Source organism: Arvicanthis niloticus, chromosome 30, assembly GCF_011762505.2.
Source record: "Arvicanthis niloticus isolate mArvNil1 chromosome 30, mArvNil1.pat.X, whole genome shotgun sequence".
Lineage (NCBI taxonomy): Eukaryota > Metazoa > Chordata > Mammalia > Rodentia > Muridae > Arvicanthis > Arvicanthis niloticus.
The window spans coordinates 4,998,826-5,015,111 of NC_133438.1; positions in this window are offsets into that span (position 1 = coordinate 4,998,826).

Here is a 16,286-nt window from a genome sequence, read left to right on the forward strand (position 1 = left end):
TAAAAAGACTCAGACTATCAGACTGGATACATAAACAGGACCCAGAATTTTGCTGCATACAGGAAACACACCTCTGTGACAAAGACAGACACTATCTCAGAGTAAAAGGATGGAAAACAATCTTCCAAGCAAATGGCCCCAAAAAACAAGCTGGAGTAGCCATTCTAATAGCAAATAAAATTGATTTTCAACTAGAAGTAATCAAAAAAGATAAGGAAGGACACTACATACTCATCAAAGGAAAAGTGTACCAAGAAGAACTCTCAATTCTGAACATCTATGCCCCAAATGCAAGGGAACCCACGAAAGAAACCTTACTAAAGCTTAAAGCATACATTGCACCTCACACAATAATAGTGGGAGATTTCAACACCCCACTCTCAGCAATGGACAGATCATGGAAACAGAAACTAAACCAAGACACAATGAAACTAATAGAAGTTATGAACCAAATGGATTTAACTGACATCTATAGAACATTTTATCCTAAAACAAAAGAATATACCTTCTTCTCAGCACCTCATGGTACCTTCTCCAAAATAGACCATATAATTGTTCACAAAACAGGCCTCAACAGATACAAAAAGATTGAAATAATCCCTTGTACCTTATCAGACTACCATGGACTAAGGCTGGTCTTTAATAACAACAAAAACAATGGAAAGCCCACATACTTGTGGAAACTGAACAATGCTCTACTCAATGATGACTTAGTCAAGGAAGAAGTAAAGAAAGAAATTAAAGACTTTTTAGAATTTAATGAAAAGGAGGACACATCATAACAAAACCTGTGGGACTCCATGAAAGCAGTAATAAGAAGAAAACTCATAGCTCTAAGTGCCTACAAAAAGAAACTGGAGAGAGCATACATTAACACACCTGAAAGCGTTAGAACAAAAAGAAGCTAATATACCCAAGAGGAGTAGACAGCAGGAAATAATCAAACTCAGAGCTGAAATCAACCAAGTAGAAACAGAAAGAACTATAGGAAATATCAACAAAACAAGGAACTGGTTCTTTGAGAAATTCAACAAGATAGATAAACCCTTAGCCAAACTAACCAAAGGGCACAAAGACAGTATCCAAATTAATAAAATCAGAACTGAAAAGGGAGACATAACAACAGAAATTGAGAAAATTTTTAAAAATCATCAGATCCTACTACAAAGGCTTACACTCAACAAAATTGGAAAATCTGGGTGAAATGGACAATTTTCTAGACAGGTACCAGATAACAAACTTAAATCAGGAGCAGATAAACCATCTAAACAGTCCTATAAACCCTAAAGAAATAGAAGTCATTAAAAGTCTCCCCACCAAAAAAAAGTCCAGGACCAGATGGTTTTAGTGAAGAATTCGATCAGACCTTCAAGGAAGACCTAATACCAATTCTCTTCAAGCTATTCCATCGAATAGAAACAGAAGGAACACTACCCAATTCATTCTATGAAGCTACCATTATGCTCATACCCAAACCACAGAAAGACCCAAGAAAGAAAGAGAACTACAGACCAATCTCTCTTACGAACATTGATGCAAAAATGCTCAATAAAATTCTCGAAAACCGAATCCAACAAACATCAAAACAATTATCCATCATGATCAAGTAGGCTTTATCCCAGGAATGCAGGGATGGTTCAATATTCAAAAATCCATCAATGTAATCCACTACATAAATAAACTCAAAAAAACCACATGGTCATCTCACTAGATGCTGAGAAAGCATTTGACAAAATTCAACATCCCTTCATGTTAAAAGTCTTGGAAAGATCAGGAATTCAAGGCACATACCTAAACATAGTAAAAGCAATATACAGCAAGCCAGTAGCCAACTTCTAACTAAATGGAGAGAAACTTGAAGCAATCCCACTAAGATCAGGGACTAGGCAAGGCTGCCCACTCTCACCTTACCTATTTAATATAGTACTGGAAGTCCTAGCTAGAGCAATTAGACAACAAATGGAAGTCAAAGGGATACAAATAGGAAAGGAAAAAGTCAACATTTCACTATTTGCAGATGATATGATAGTATACTTAAGTGACCCTAAAATTTCCACCAGAGAACTCCTAAACCTGATAAATGCCATTAGCAAAGTGGCTGAATATATAAACAACTCAAACAAATCAGTAGCCTTCCTCTATTCAAAGGATAAACAGGCTGAGAAAGAAATTAAGGAAATGACACCGTTCACAATAGCCACAAATAATATAAAATATCTTGGAGTGAATCTAACCAAGCAAGTGAAAGATCTGTATGACAAGAACTTCAAGTCTCTGAAGAAAGGAATCGAAGAAGATCTCAGAAGATGGAAAGATCTCCCATGCTCCCAGATTAGCAGGATTAACTTAGTAAAAATGGCCATCTTGCCAAAAGCAATCTACAGATTCAACACAATCCGCATCAAAATTCCAAATCAATTCTTCATAGAGATGGAAAGAGCAATTTGCAAATTCATTTGGAATAACAAAAATAAAAAAAAAGGAGATAGAGGTTCCGACCCAGAACCCAGGAAACTTGGGATATTTATGGGTAGGGGTTGGGGAGAGCGGGAAAATTTGGCATGGTTACAAATGATTGGATATTTCAAATATCAGCAACTTGCAGAACTGGCAGAACTTGCAGAACCTCGGACCTCCAAGAAAGGGAGGGAGAGAGAAGTAAACACCAGATAGCCCATTACCCACTTGGGCTTGTTTGGACTTGTCTGGGCACGCCCTTGCATGCCTTTATTTTTGGTCACCCTGCCCCTGCAGGGACTTAATATTTTATTATGACTAAATTTAACAAATTGTTGGTGGTCTTTGCTGACCATGAATTTTTTGTTATTGTTTCAATGCTGCTTTCAAATTTTTTTTTCACACATTCTGTCCGAGATCTGAAGCACAGAAAATGCTTGTCCATAGCTGGTTGAAGGGCAACCTTATATAACAAATTGGGAAATAAATTTAGGCAGTTTCTCAAAACATAGGGAATAGTTCTTCCTCAAGACCCAACTTTACCACTTCTGGGCATATTCCTAAAATATAATCCACCATGCCACAAAGAAACTTGCACAACTATGTTCATAGCAGTTTTTTCTTAATGGCCAGAAACCAGAAACAACCTAGAAGAATGAATTTTTAAAAGATGGTACATCAAGTCACTCCCGGCCCGGAACACTGGTTCCTTCCAGTCTGGGCCAGAGCACTGAGCAGATCTTGGGTGGCAGCTCTGTCCCCAACCTCCAAGAACCCAGAAGAAGCAGGGATCCCAGGCACTCGAACTCAGGCAGTATCTTAGGTAAGCAGACAGCAGGGCCCGCCCTAAACAGGGAGTAACTGGGAACCAAAAGGACCCAGGAAGTCACTCCCGGCCCGGAACACTGGTTCCTTCTGGTCTGGGCCAGAGCACTGAGCAGATCTTGGGTGGCAGCTCTGGCCCCAACATCCAAGAACCCAGTGGAAGCAGGGATCCCAGGCAATCGAACTTGGACAGTGTCTTAGAAACTAGTTCTCAGATCTGAGGCCTGGATCAGACCTCTGCCAGGTCTGCTGTTGTGTGGACCCCGGATTCCACCTGAGACATACTGGAAGGTCCACTCAATCCAGAGCCACAGAAGAACAAATGAACTCAGAGCTTCAGACAACATATCCTGAGATATTCTAGAGGAGACACTGCACCCAGAACAGCAGACACCTAGCTGGACTACTACCTTGGAGGCACCATATCCTGAGGCATCTTAGAGATACCACTGTAATCAGTGCAGCTGGAAAAGATCACAGAGACATCTGGACCCCTAGGAGATCAGACACAAGCTAGATAACTAGAAAGACAGGCTTCAGTCAGGGAGAGCAAGTACAGGCAACACTAGAGTTAACCAGATGGCAAAAGGCAAGAGCAAGAACGTAAGCAACAGAAACCAAGGTTACATGGCATCATCAGAACCCAGCTCCCCCATCAGAGCAAGCCCTGAACACCCCATCACACCAGAAAAGCAGGATTCAGAATTAAAATCACTTCTCATGATGATGATAGAGGGCTTTAAGAAAGACATAAATAACACTCTCAAAGAACTTAAGGAGAGCACTGGTAGACAGATAGAAACCCTTAAAGAGGAAACACAAAAATCCCTTAAGGAATTGCAAGAAAATGCAACCAAACTGGAAAAGGAATTAAACAGAACCATGCAGGATCTAAAAGTGGAAGTAGAAACAATAAAGAAATCACAAAGGGACAATACCCTGGAGATAGAAAACCTAAAAAAAGATCAGGAGTCATAGACACAAGTATCACCAACAGAATACAAGAGATGGAAGAGAGAATCTCATGTGCAGAAGATACCACGGAAAACATTGACACAACTGTCAAAGAAAATGCAAAATACAAAAAGCTACTAACCCAAAATATACAAGAAATCCAAGACACAATGAGAAGGCCAAACCTAAGGATAATAGGTATAGATGAGGGGGAAGACTCCCAACTAAAAGGACCAGTAAATATCCTCAACAAAATTATAGAGGAAAACTTCCCTAACCTAAAGAAAGAGATGTCCATAAATATACAAGAAGCTTACAGAACTCCAAATAGTTTAGACCAGAAAAGAAATACTTCCTGCCATATAATAGTCAAAACATCAAATGTACAAAACAAAGAAAAAATACTAAAAGCAGTAAGGGAAAAAGGCAAATTAACATATAAAGGCAGACCTATAAGAATTACACCAGACTTCTCACCAGAGACTATAAAAGCCAGAAGATACTGGACAGATATCATACAGACCCTAAGAGAACACAAATGCCAGCCCAGACTACTATACCCAGCAAAACTGTCAATCATTATTGATGGAGAAACCAAAATATTCCATGACAAATCCAAATTTACACAGTATCTCAACACAAATCCAGCATTTCAAAGAATAATTGGTGGAAAACTCCAACACAAGGAGGGAAACTACAACCTAGAAAAAGCAAGAAAGTAATCTTCCAAAAACCCCAAAAGACGATAGTTACACAAACATATCTCCATGGATGTTAGCCCAAAAGCTTGGATTAGCGAAGACTCAACCCACAGACCACATGAAGCTCATGAAGAAGGAAGACCAAGAGGGGATGCCTCAGTTCTACTTAGAACGAGAAACAAAAATGCTCAAGGGAGCAAATAGGGAAACAAAACATGGAACAGAAACTGAAGGAGGGGCCATCAGGAGACCATTACACCTGGGTATTCACCCCATGTACAGCCACCTAATCTAAACACTGTTGTGGATGGCTGGAAGTGCATAATGTGAGGAACATGATATAGCTGTCTCCTTAGAGGTCAGCCAAAGACTAGCACACTCAGAGGACAATGTTCACAATTAACCACTGATATGATCAGGGGTTTCCCAATGGAGAACTTAGTGAGAGGACTGAAGGAGCAGAAAGGGTTATTGACCCCAGGTGGAAAGCAACAATACCAAACAACCAGAGCCCCCCAGGGTCTAAACCACCAGCCTGGGAACACATAGGGAGGGACCCAAGACTCCAGAGGTATATGTAGGGGAGGATGGCCTTGTCGGACATAGGTGGGAGAGGAGTTTCTTGGTCCCATAAAAAAAAAAATGAACACACAGTGGGGGGGGGAATGTGAGGGCGGGGAGGGGATAGTGAGGGGGGTAGGTGTGGTCACTGCCTCATAGAAGCATGAGGAGGGGGATGGGATAGGAGGTTTCTGGGTGGTGGGAGGAAGTAGGCTAAGGGGATAAAATCTGAAACGTAAATACTACAACCAATTTTAACAAGCAGGAAAAAAAAAGTCTTCAGAACCAACATCTTTAAAAAAAAATGTCAGCCCCCTGGGGGTGGAAAAATTTTTTTTCTTGATACTAAAACTTGTCCTGAGAATTGTATATTGCAGAATACACAGCCTTGGTGTATCTACTCATCAAGCATGCTGAGCAGACCTGCCCAAACCTCTGATGTCCTGGAATTCCATCTGGATTCAGTGAAGACACAGCATCAGAGGCTTACCAACTTACTCTTCCCCCCACCCCTCTTCTAAAATCTCAATGCCCTTAATCAGCTTGAAGAAGTTAAAGAAGAGTCAACGCCCCTATTCCCTGGGCTTGGGGACTAAGGTGGTTAATATGGGTCTGTCTTTCTAGGGACAAGTAGTGGTTTTGTTGGAACAGGGTGGATTAGCTAGGACTTATTGCATAGCCATAACCTATTGGTAGAAATCTGTATAATTAATATCAAGATAAAGTTATAATTTCTTAAATGGTACAAAATTTACTTTGATTTCAAATTTAAGGTTTTCATTGGTACGAGCCTCTTATTAATATAAAAATGAGATGAATATTGATACGCTCATGGGCATTGTGCCTGTATAACACATTTAGGAATACAATGCCTAGACCCAGCCCTTTTTTAACCTTTTTAACTGATTTGGGACGGTTAACCTATGAGTTAAGGGACTATAGCAAATTCATATTTTTGAGTTTATTGTTAGGGTGTTTTCCATATTTTATTTAGAAATAGCTGAGAGGAGTGAACAGACAACAGTCCAGGTTACCTTACATGGATAGTTGGTTTTCAAAACATCAGAAGTCCATAGAACTGATGCTACAAATATTTATATATTAATGTTCATATTGATTAGAGACCTGTCTGCTCCTGACAGTTTCCTGTCGTGGATTCTAAGAAGAAATTGAGCATCCTTGGAGTTACTCCAGTTGTGCAGTAACAGCCACTAGGCAAGAATTGCCTCTCTCCATCTACAGACAAATTACTGTCCAGAAAAGGACACACATGCAGAATAGTCGACTGATTATATCTGCCTAGACAGAGTAATCAGTCTTTAATAATCCTGCATCACCAAAGTCTGTCAGATGATTCTGGGCCAGAAGGCTGAAGATTTGATACTCCAACGTTCGGTAGTATAGGGGCTTTTCAGGTGTTCAGAGGTCTCTATAAATTGGCTAAGTTTTAGAAGCTATGCTTAGTGCTTCCCACAATTATAATTAACTCAGTCATTCTGGATTTCTGATGGGGTTGAAAACTTATAGCTATTTACCATAACAGAAAAGATTTGAGTGGATGGTCGTCATCTGACATTCATCCTAAAGCCAGGTTCAGAACTAAATGTTTTAGTTAGGATAGATGACAGAGGTGCTGGTTAGTCAACAAAAGGATGGACAGGGTATTAGGACTATCTTGTACCTCACTGGTACAAATTGGCATAATTATGCTCTAATTGTATTTTGAAAGAAAAGTTTCATTTTAACAGGAAGGGTGATGTGTAGGAGGAGCTAAGGTAGGAGGAGTACTGAGAGGAAGAAAAGGAGTAAGAAGAGGAGAAGAAGAAGGAGAGGAGAAGCTAGGTGATGAAAGAGAGAAAGAGGGGGGAGACAGGGAGGCAGATATTCATGTATCTCCACCAGTCAAAGATAGTTGTTATATCTAGGTTCGTCAGTGGGTTACACCTCTGATTGAACAATTCCAAACTTATAACGCTTATGATTAACATTATTTTTAAAAAATGTATAAATGCAAAAAGGATAAGGGGGCATGGGATAGGGGTTTTCTAAGGGGGGGAATGGGGAAAGGGGATGGCATCTGAAGTGTAAATAAAATATCTAATAAAAAAAACAAAAAAAAAAGGTGGTACATCTACGCAATGGAATACTATGTAGCTATTTAAAAAAACAAAGGCATATGAAACAGTGTGAATCTAATGAAGCAAGTGAAAGATCTGTATGACAAGAACTTCAAGTCTCTGAAGAAAGAAATTAAAGAAAATCTTGGAAGATGAAAAGGTTTCCCATGCTCATGGATTGGCAAGATTGATATAGTAAAAATGGCAATCTATAGATTCAATGCAATCCCCATCAAAATTACAAATCAATTCTTCATAGAGATAGAAAGAGCAATTTGCAAATTCATTTGGAATAACAAAAAACCCAGGATAGTGAGAACTATTCTCAACAATAAAAGAACTTCTGGGGGAATCACCATCCCTGACCTCAAGCTGTACTACAGAGCAATAGTGGAAAAAAAAAAAAAAAAAAAAAAAAAAAAAAAAAAAAAAAAAAAACCCTGCATGGTATTGGTACAGAGACAGGCAGGAAGATCAATGAAATAGAATTGAAGATCCAGAAATGAACTCACACACCTATGGTCACTTGATCTTTGACAAAGGAGCTAAAACTGTCCAGTGGAAAAAGGACAGCATTTTCAACAAATGGTGCTGGTTCAACTGGAGGTCAACATGTAGAAGAATGCAAATCAATCCATTCTTATCCCCTTGTACAAAGCTCAAGTGCAAGTGGATCAAAGACCTCTACCTAAAACCAGATACACTGAAACTAATACAAGAGAAGGTGGAGAAGACCCTCGAATACCTAGGCACAGGGGAAAAGTTCCTGAACAGAACACCAATGGCTTATGTTCTAAGATCAAGAATTGACAAATGGGACCTCATAAAATTGCAAAGCTTCTGTAAGACAAAGGACACTGTCAATAGGACAAAACAGCAACCAACAGATTGGGGAAAGATCATTACCAATCCTACATCTGATAGAGGGCTAATATCCAATATATACAAAGAACTTAAGAAGTTAGACTCCAGACAACCAAATAATCCTAATAAAAAATGGGGTACAGAGCTAAACAAAGAATTCTCAACTGAAGAAACTGGACTGGTTGAAAAGCACCTTAAGAAATGTTCAATATCCTTAGTCATCGGGGAAATGCAAATCAAAACAACCCTGAGATACCACCTCACACCAGTCAGAATGGCTAAGATCAAAAACAGGTGATAGCAGATCCTAGTGAGGATGTGGAGAAAGAGAAACACTCCTCCATTGTTGATGAGATTGCAAACTGGTACAACTACTCTGGAAATTAGTCTTGCAGTTCCTCAGAAAACTGGACATAGCATTATCTGAGGACCCAGCTATACCACTCCTGGGCATATACCCAGAAGATGCTTCAACATATTTTGTTTATTTATTTTATATATACAATGAGTACACTGTCACTGTCTTCAGACACACCAGGAGAGGGTATCAGATCCCGTTGCAAATGGTTGTGAGCCACCATGTGGTTGCTGGGAACTGAACTCAGGACCTCTGGAAGAGCAGTCAGTGCTCTTAACTGCTGAGCCATCTCTAAAGCACCTGATGCTTCAACATATAACAAGGACATATGCTCCACTATGTTCATAGCAGCCTTATTTATAATAGCCAGAAGCTGGTAAGAACCCAGATGTCCTTCAACAGAGGAATGGATACAGAAAATGTAGTGCAAGTACACAATGGAATATACTCAGCTATTAAAAACAATGAATTTGAGAAATTCTTAGGTAAATGGATGGAACTAGAAAATATTATCCTGAGTGAGGTAACCCAATCACAAAAGAATACACAAGGTATGCTCTCACTGATAATTGTAGTTTAGCCCAAAAGCTTGAAACACCCAAGATGCAACTCACAGACCACATGAATCTCATGAAGAAGGAAGACAAAAGTGTGGGTGCTCTGGTCCTTCTTAAAAGGAGTAACAAAATACTCATGGGAGCAAATATGGAAACAAAGCATGGGACAGAAACTGAAGGAGGGGCTGTCCAGAAATTATTCAACCTGGGTATCCATCTCATGTGCAGTCACCAAAGGTAGACGCTGATGTGAATGTCAGGAAGTGCATGCTGACAGGAGCCTGCTATAGCTATCTCCTTAGAGGTCTGCCAGAGCCTGAAATATACAGAGGTGGATGCTCACAGCTAACCATTGAACTGATCATGGGGTTCCCAATGGAGAAGTTAGAGAGAAGACTGAAGGAGCTGAAAGGGTTTACAGACCCATGGGGAGAGCAACAATACCAACCAACCAGAGCTCCTAGTGTCTAAACCACCAGCCTGGGAGCACATAGGGAGGGACCCATGGCTCCAGCTGTATATGTAAGGGAGGATGGCCTTGTCAGGCATAAGTGGGAGAGAAGGTCCTTGGTCCCATGAAGGCTGGATCCCTAGTGTGGGGGAATACGTGGGTGAGGAGGTGGGAGTGGGGACATGTCTTCATAGAAGCAGAAGGAGGGGGGATGAGATAGGGGGGTTCCTGGGTGGGGTGTGGGGAAATGGGGACAGGGGATAACATCTGAAATGTAAATAAAATATCCAATAAAATTTTTTTAAATTAATTAAATGGATACTAAAAACCAGTATATAGAATCAAAGGGTAGATTCTTTGTAACTATGATCAAGATCAGCAACCTTCCTAATCACACTAACAAAAAAAAAATACCAACCTAATAAAATTAGAGGGCTGTTGCAACAGACTCCAGTAAAATCTGAAAGGTCATTAGAGAATACTTACAACCTAAAAAACTGGAAAAATCTAGAAGAAAATAAAAAGAATCCATATGCGGAGAAAGAGGAACACTCCTCCATTGTTGGTGGGATTGCAAACTGGTACAACCACTCTGGAAATCAGTCTGGTGGTTCCTCAGAAAACTGGACATAGCCTTACCTGAGGATCCATCTATAGCACTCCTGGGCATATACCCAGAAGATGTTCCAACATATAATAAGGACATAGGCTCCACTATGTTCATAGCAGCCTTATTTATAATAGCCAGAAGCTGGAAAGAACCAAGATGTCCCTCAACAGAGGAATGAATACAGAAAATGTGGTACATTTACACAATGGAGTATTACTCAGCTATTAAAAATAATGAATTCGAGAAATTTTTAGGTAAATGGATGGATCTAGAAATTATCATCTTGAGTGAGTTAACCCAATCACAAAAGAACACACATGGTATTTACTCACTGTTAAGTGGATGTTAGCCCAAAAGCTTGGAATAGTGAAGACTCAACCCGAAGACCACATGAAGCTCATGAAGAAGGAAGACCAAGAGGGAATGCCTCAGTTCTACTTAGAACGAGTAACAAAAATGCTCAAGGGAGCAAATATGGAAACAAAATATGGGACAGAAACTGAAGGAGGGGCCATCAGGAGACCATTCCACCTGGGTATTCATCCCATGTACAGTCACCTAAGCTAGACACTGATGTGGATGGCTGGAAGTGCATGCCATCAAGAACATGATATAGCTGTCTACTTAGAGGTCTGCCAAAGACTAACACACTCAGAGGACGATGCTCACAGTTAACCACTGATATGATCAGGGGTTTCCCAATGGAGAACTTAGAGAGAAGACTGAAGGAGCAGAAAGGGTTTGTGACCCCAGGAGGAAAGCAACAATACCAAACAACCAGAGCCCCCCCCCCCAGGGTCTAAACCACCAGCCTGGGAGCACATAGGGAGGGACCCATGATTCCAGCAGCATATGTAGGGGAGGATGGCCTTGTCGGGCATAGGTGGGAGAGGAGTTTCTTGGTCCCATGAAAAACGAACACAGAGTGGGGGGGGCATGTGAGGGTGGGGAGGGGGTAGTTGGGGGTAGGTGCGGGCACTGCCTCATAGAAGCATGAGGGGGGGGATGGTATAGGAGGTTTCTGGGTAGTGGGAGGAAGTAGAGTAAGGGGATAAAATCTGAAAGGTAAATATAATACCCAATTTTAAAAAAAAAGATGAAAAAGGGGGAAAAGGAGAAAAAAGAAAAAAGAAAGAAAAGAAAGAAAAATAGGAGATTTAACAACACAAAGGGAAGGATTTAGAAATTTAGGAGGCAATTTACATTAATGGAAACAGCATCATAGAAACTGGAAAATCACACCCTCATAGAAGCACAAGGTGGGGGGATTGGATAAGGGGTTCCTGGGTGGTGGGGGGAATGGGATAAGGGGATAAAATTTGAAATGTAAATATTACAACCAATTTTAAAAGGGGGGGGAAGAAAAGTTGTTAGAACCAACATCTTAAAAAAAAATGTCAGCCCCCTAGAGGGGAAAATTTTTTTTCTTGATACTAAAACTTGTTCTGAGAATTGTATATTGCAGAATACACAGCCTTGGTGTATCTACTCATCAAGCATACTGAGCAGACCTGTCCAAACCTCCAATGTCCTGGAATTCCATCTGGATGCAGTGAAGACACAGCATCAGAGGCTTATCAATTTACTCTTCCCCCCCACCCCTCTTTCTTCTAATATCTCAACGCCCGTAATCAGCTTGAAGAAGTTAAAGAAGAGTCAATGCCCCAATTCCCTGGGCTTGGGGACTAAGGTGGTTAATATGGGTCTGTCTTTCTAGGGACAAGTATTGGTTTTGTTGGAACAGGGAGAATTAGCTAGGACTTATTGCATAGCCATAACCTATTGGTAGAAATCTGTATAATTAATATCAAGATGAAGTTATAATTTCTTAAATGGTACAAAATTTACTTTGATTTCAAATTTAAGGTTTTCATTGGTATGAGCTTCTTATTGATATAAAAGTGAGATGAATATTGATACTCTCATGGGCATTGTGCCTATATAACACATTTAGGAATACAAGGTTTAGACCCAATCCATCTTTAACTTTTTTAACTGATTTGAGACGGTTAGCCTATGAGTTAAGGGACTATAGCAAATTCAGGGCTTTGAGTTTATTGTTAGGGTGTTTTCTATATTTTATTTAGAAATAGCTGAGAGGAGTTAACAGACAACAGTCCAGGTTACCTTACATGGATAGTTGGTTTTCAAAACGTCAAAAATCCATAGAATTGATGTTACAAATATTTCTATATTAATGTTCATTTTGATTAGAGACCTGTCTGCTCCTGACAGTTTCCTGTCGTGGATTCTAAGAAGAAATTGAGCATCCTTGGAGTTACTCTAGTTGTGCAGTGACAGCCACTAGGCAAGTATTGTCTCTTTCTATCTACAGATAAATTACTGTCCAGAAAAGGACACACTTGCAGAATAATCGACTGATTATATCTGCTAAGACAGAGTAATCAGCCCTTAATAATTCTGCGTCACTAAGGTCTGTCAGATGATTCTGGGCCAGAAGGCTGAAGATTTGATGCTCCAACGTTCAGTAGTATAGGGACTTTCCAGGTGTTCGGCGGTCTCTATAAATTGGCTAAGTTTTAGAAGCTATGCTTAGTGCTTCCCATAATTTCAGTTAACTCAGTCATTCTGGATTTCTGACGGGGTTGAAGACCTATAGTCTCATAGCCAATCCTGGCTATTTACTTTGAGAGAAAAGATCTGAGTGGATGGTTTTCAGCTGACATTCATTCTAAAGCCAAGAAAAAAGCCAGGTTCAAAACTAAGTGTTTTAGTTAGGAGAGATGACAGAGGTTCTGGTTAGTCAACAAAATGATGGACTGGGTATTAGGACTACCTTGTACCTCACTGGTACAATTAGGAATAATTATGCTCTAATTGCATTTTGAGAGAAAAAAATTTATTTTAACAGGAAGGGTGAAGCTAGGTGATGAGAGAGAGAAAGAGAGAGAAAGAGAGGGGGGCATGGAGGCAGATGTTCATGTGTCTCCACCAGTCAAAGATAGTTTATATATCTAGGTTGGGTATTGGGTTACACTTCTGATTGAGCATTACCAAACGTATAAAGCCTTTGATTAATTAAAAAAATGTATAAAAGCAAAAAGGAAAAGGGGGCATGGGATAGGGGCTTTCTAGGGAGGGGAAATGGGGGAAGGGGTTGGCATCTGAAATGTAAATAAAATATAAAAATAGATTTAAAAAATTTTTAAAAATAAAAGAATTTTAAAAATCCATAAACACATATGGTGTACCAAAATTAATCCAAGAAGATACATGCAACTTAAGCAGTTTCCAAGAAACAATGTGACTAAAGCAGTAATTTAAAATATGCCTTCAATGACATGCTGAGTTTGCTAAATTCTACCAAAATTTTACAGAAGAGCTAACACTAATAATTAAACTGTTCCACAAAAATTGAAAGAAAAGAATATTCCCAACTCAATCTGTAAAGCCATCATTATCCTGATACTCAATGCAGATACAGACACAACAACAGCAGCAGCAACAACAAAATGGTAGACCAATTTCCAGGCCAAGTATAGATACAAAAAATTTTAACAACATATTAAGAATATGCATCATGACCATGTTAACTAAACACACTCAGATCTCTAAAATACACTCCATAAATAGATCTAGTAGCAGAAATACCATGACCATTTCAATAAAAGCAGAACTTTTAATCAAGATTTAATATCCTTTTATATAAAGAATAAATTTTGAAGAAATTAGAAATAGAAAGAATATCTTTTGGCACAATACAGGGTAAACACAACAAATACACAGACAGAGCTTAATGGGTAGTTTTGAGGATATGCATTGAGAACATATCTGCAGACTCTGGAGCAAGCAAGACAATAGTGCCTACTCTCCTACTGTTATTCAAATATAGTGCTCAAAATCTTAGTTTGGGTCCTAATACAAGAGAAAGACATGAAGGAAAAAAAGAGGAAAACTCATAGCTTTGAGTGCCTCCATAAGGAAACTGGAGAGAGCATACACTAGCAGCTTGACAGCTCATCTGAATGCTCTAGAACAAAAAGAAGAAAATACAGACAAGAGTAGTAGACGGAATGAAATAATCAAATGCAGGGCTGAAATCAACCAAGTAGAAACAAAAAGAACTATACAAAGAATCCACAAAACCAGGATCCAGTTTCTTGAGAAAATCAATAATATACATAACCCCTTAGTTAGACTAACCAAAGGGCACAGAGACAGTATCCAAATTAACAGAATCAGAACTGAAAAGGGAGACATAACAACAGAAACTGGGGAAATACAAAAAAATCATCAGATCCTACTACAAAAACCTATACTCAGCAAAACTGGAAAATATAGATGAAATGGACAATTTTATACACAGATAACAGGTACCAAAGTTAAATCAGGATCAGATGAGCCATCTAAACAGTCCCATTATGCCTAAAGAAATAGAAGCAGTCACTAAAAGCCTCCCAAGCAAAAAAACGATCAGGGTCAGATGCTTTTAGTGCAGAATTCTATCAGTCCTTCAAAAACATAACACCAATACTCATCAAATTTATCCACAAAATAAAAAAGAATAATACCCAATTTGTTTTATGAAGCCACAATTATGCTTATACCTAAACCATAAAAAGACTCAACAAGAAAGAGAACTTCAGACCAATTTCTGCTATGAACATTGATGCAAAACTACTCAATAAAATTCTCACAAACCGAATCCAAGAACATAACAAGATGATCATTCACGATCAAGTAGGCTTCAGCCCAGAGATACAGGGATGGTTCAATATATGGAAATCCATCAACGTAATCCACTATATAAACAAACTCAAAGAAAAAACCACACGAGCATCTCACTAGATGCTGAGAAAGCATTTGACAAAATTCAACATCCCATCATGTTAAAAGTCTTGGAAAGATCAGAATTTCAAGGCCCATATCTAAACATAGTAAAAACAATATAAAGCAAACAAGTAGCCAACATCAAACAGAATGGAGAGAAACTTGAAGAAATCTCACTAAAATCAGGGACTAAACAAGGCTGCCCACTCTCTCCCTATGTAGTCAATATAGTACTTTAAGTTCTAGCTAGAGAAATTTAACAAAAAAAAAGGAATTCAAAAGGATGCAAATGGAAAAGAAGAAATCAAAACATCACTATTTAAAAATGATATGATAGCATACTTAAGTAACCTAAAAATTGCAAAGTGGCTGAATATAAATCAACTCAAACAAATTAGTAGGCTTCCTATACTCAAAAAATAAATGGACTGAGAAAGAAATTAGGGAAACAACACCCTTCACAACAGTCACAAACAATATAAAATATCTTGGTGTGACTCTAACCAAACAAGAGAAAGGTCTGTATGACAAGAACTTCAAGTCTCTGAAGAAAGAAATCGAAGAAGATCTCAGAAGATGGAAAGATCTCCCATGCTCATGGATTGGCAGGATTAATATAGTAAAAGTGGTTATCTTGCCAAAAGCAATCTACAGATTCAGTGCAATCCACATCAAAATTTCAACTCAATTCTTCATAGAGTTAGTAACAGAAATTCTCAAATTCATTTGAAATAACAAAAAAAAAAAAAAAAAACAAAGATAGTAAAAATTTTTCTCAATAATAAAGAACTTCTGGGGGAATAACCATTCCTGACCTTGAGCTGTGTTACAGAGCAATAGTGATTAAAAACTGCATGGTATTGGCACAGTGACATGCAGGTGAATCAATGAAATAGAATTGAAGACCCAGAAATGAAGCCAGACACCTATGGTCACTTGGACTTTGACAAAGAAGTTAAAACCATCCAGTAGAAAAAAGACAGCATTTTCAACAAATGCCACTATTTCAATTGGTGGTCAACATGTAGAAGAATGCAAAT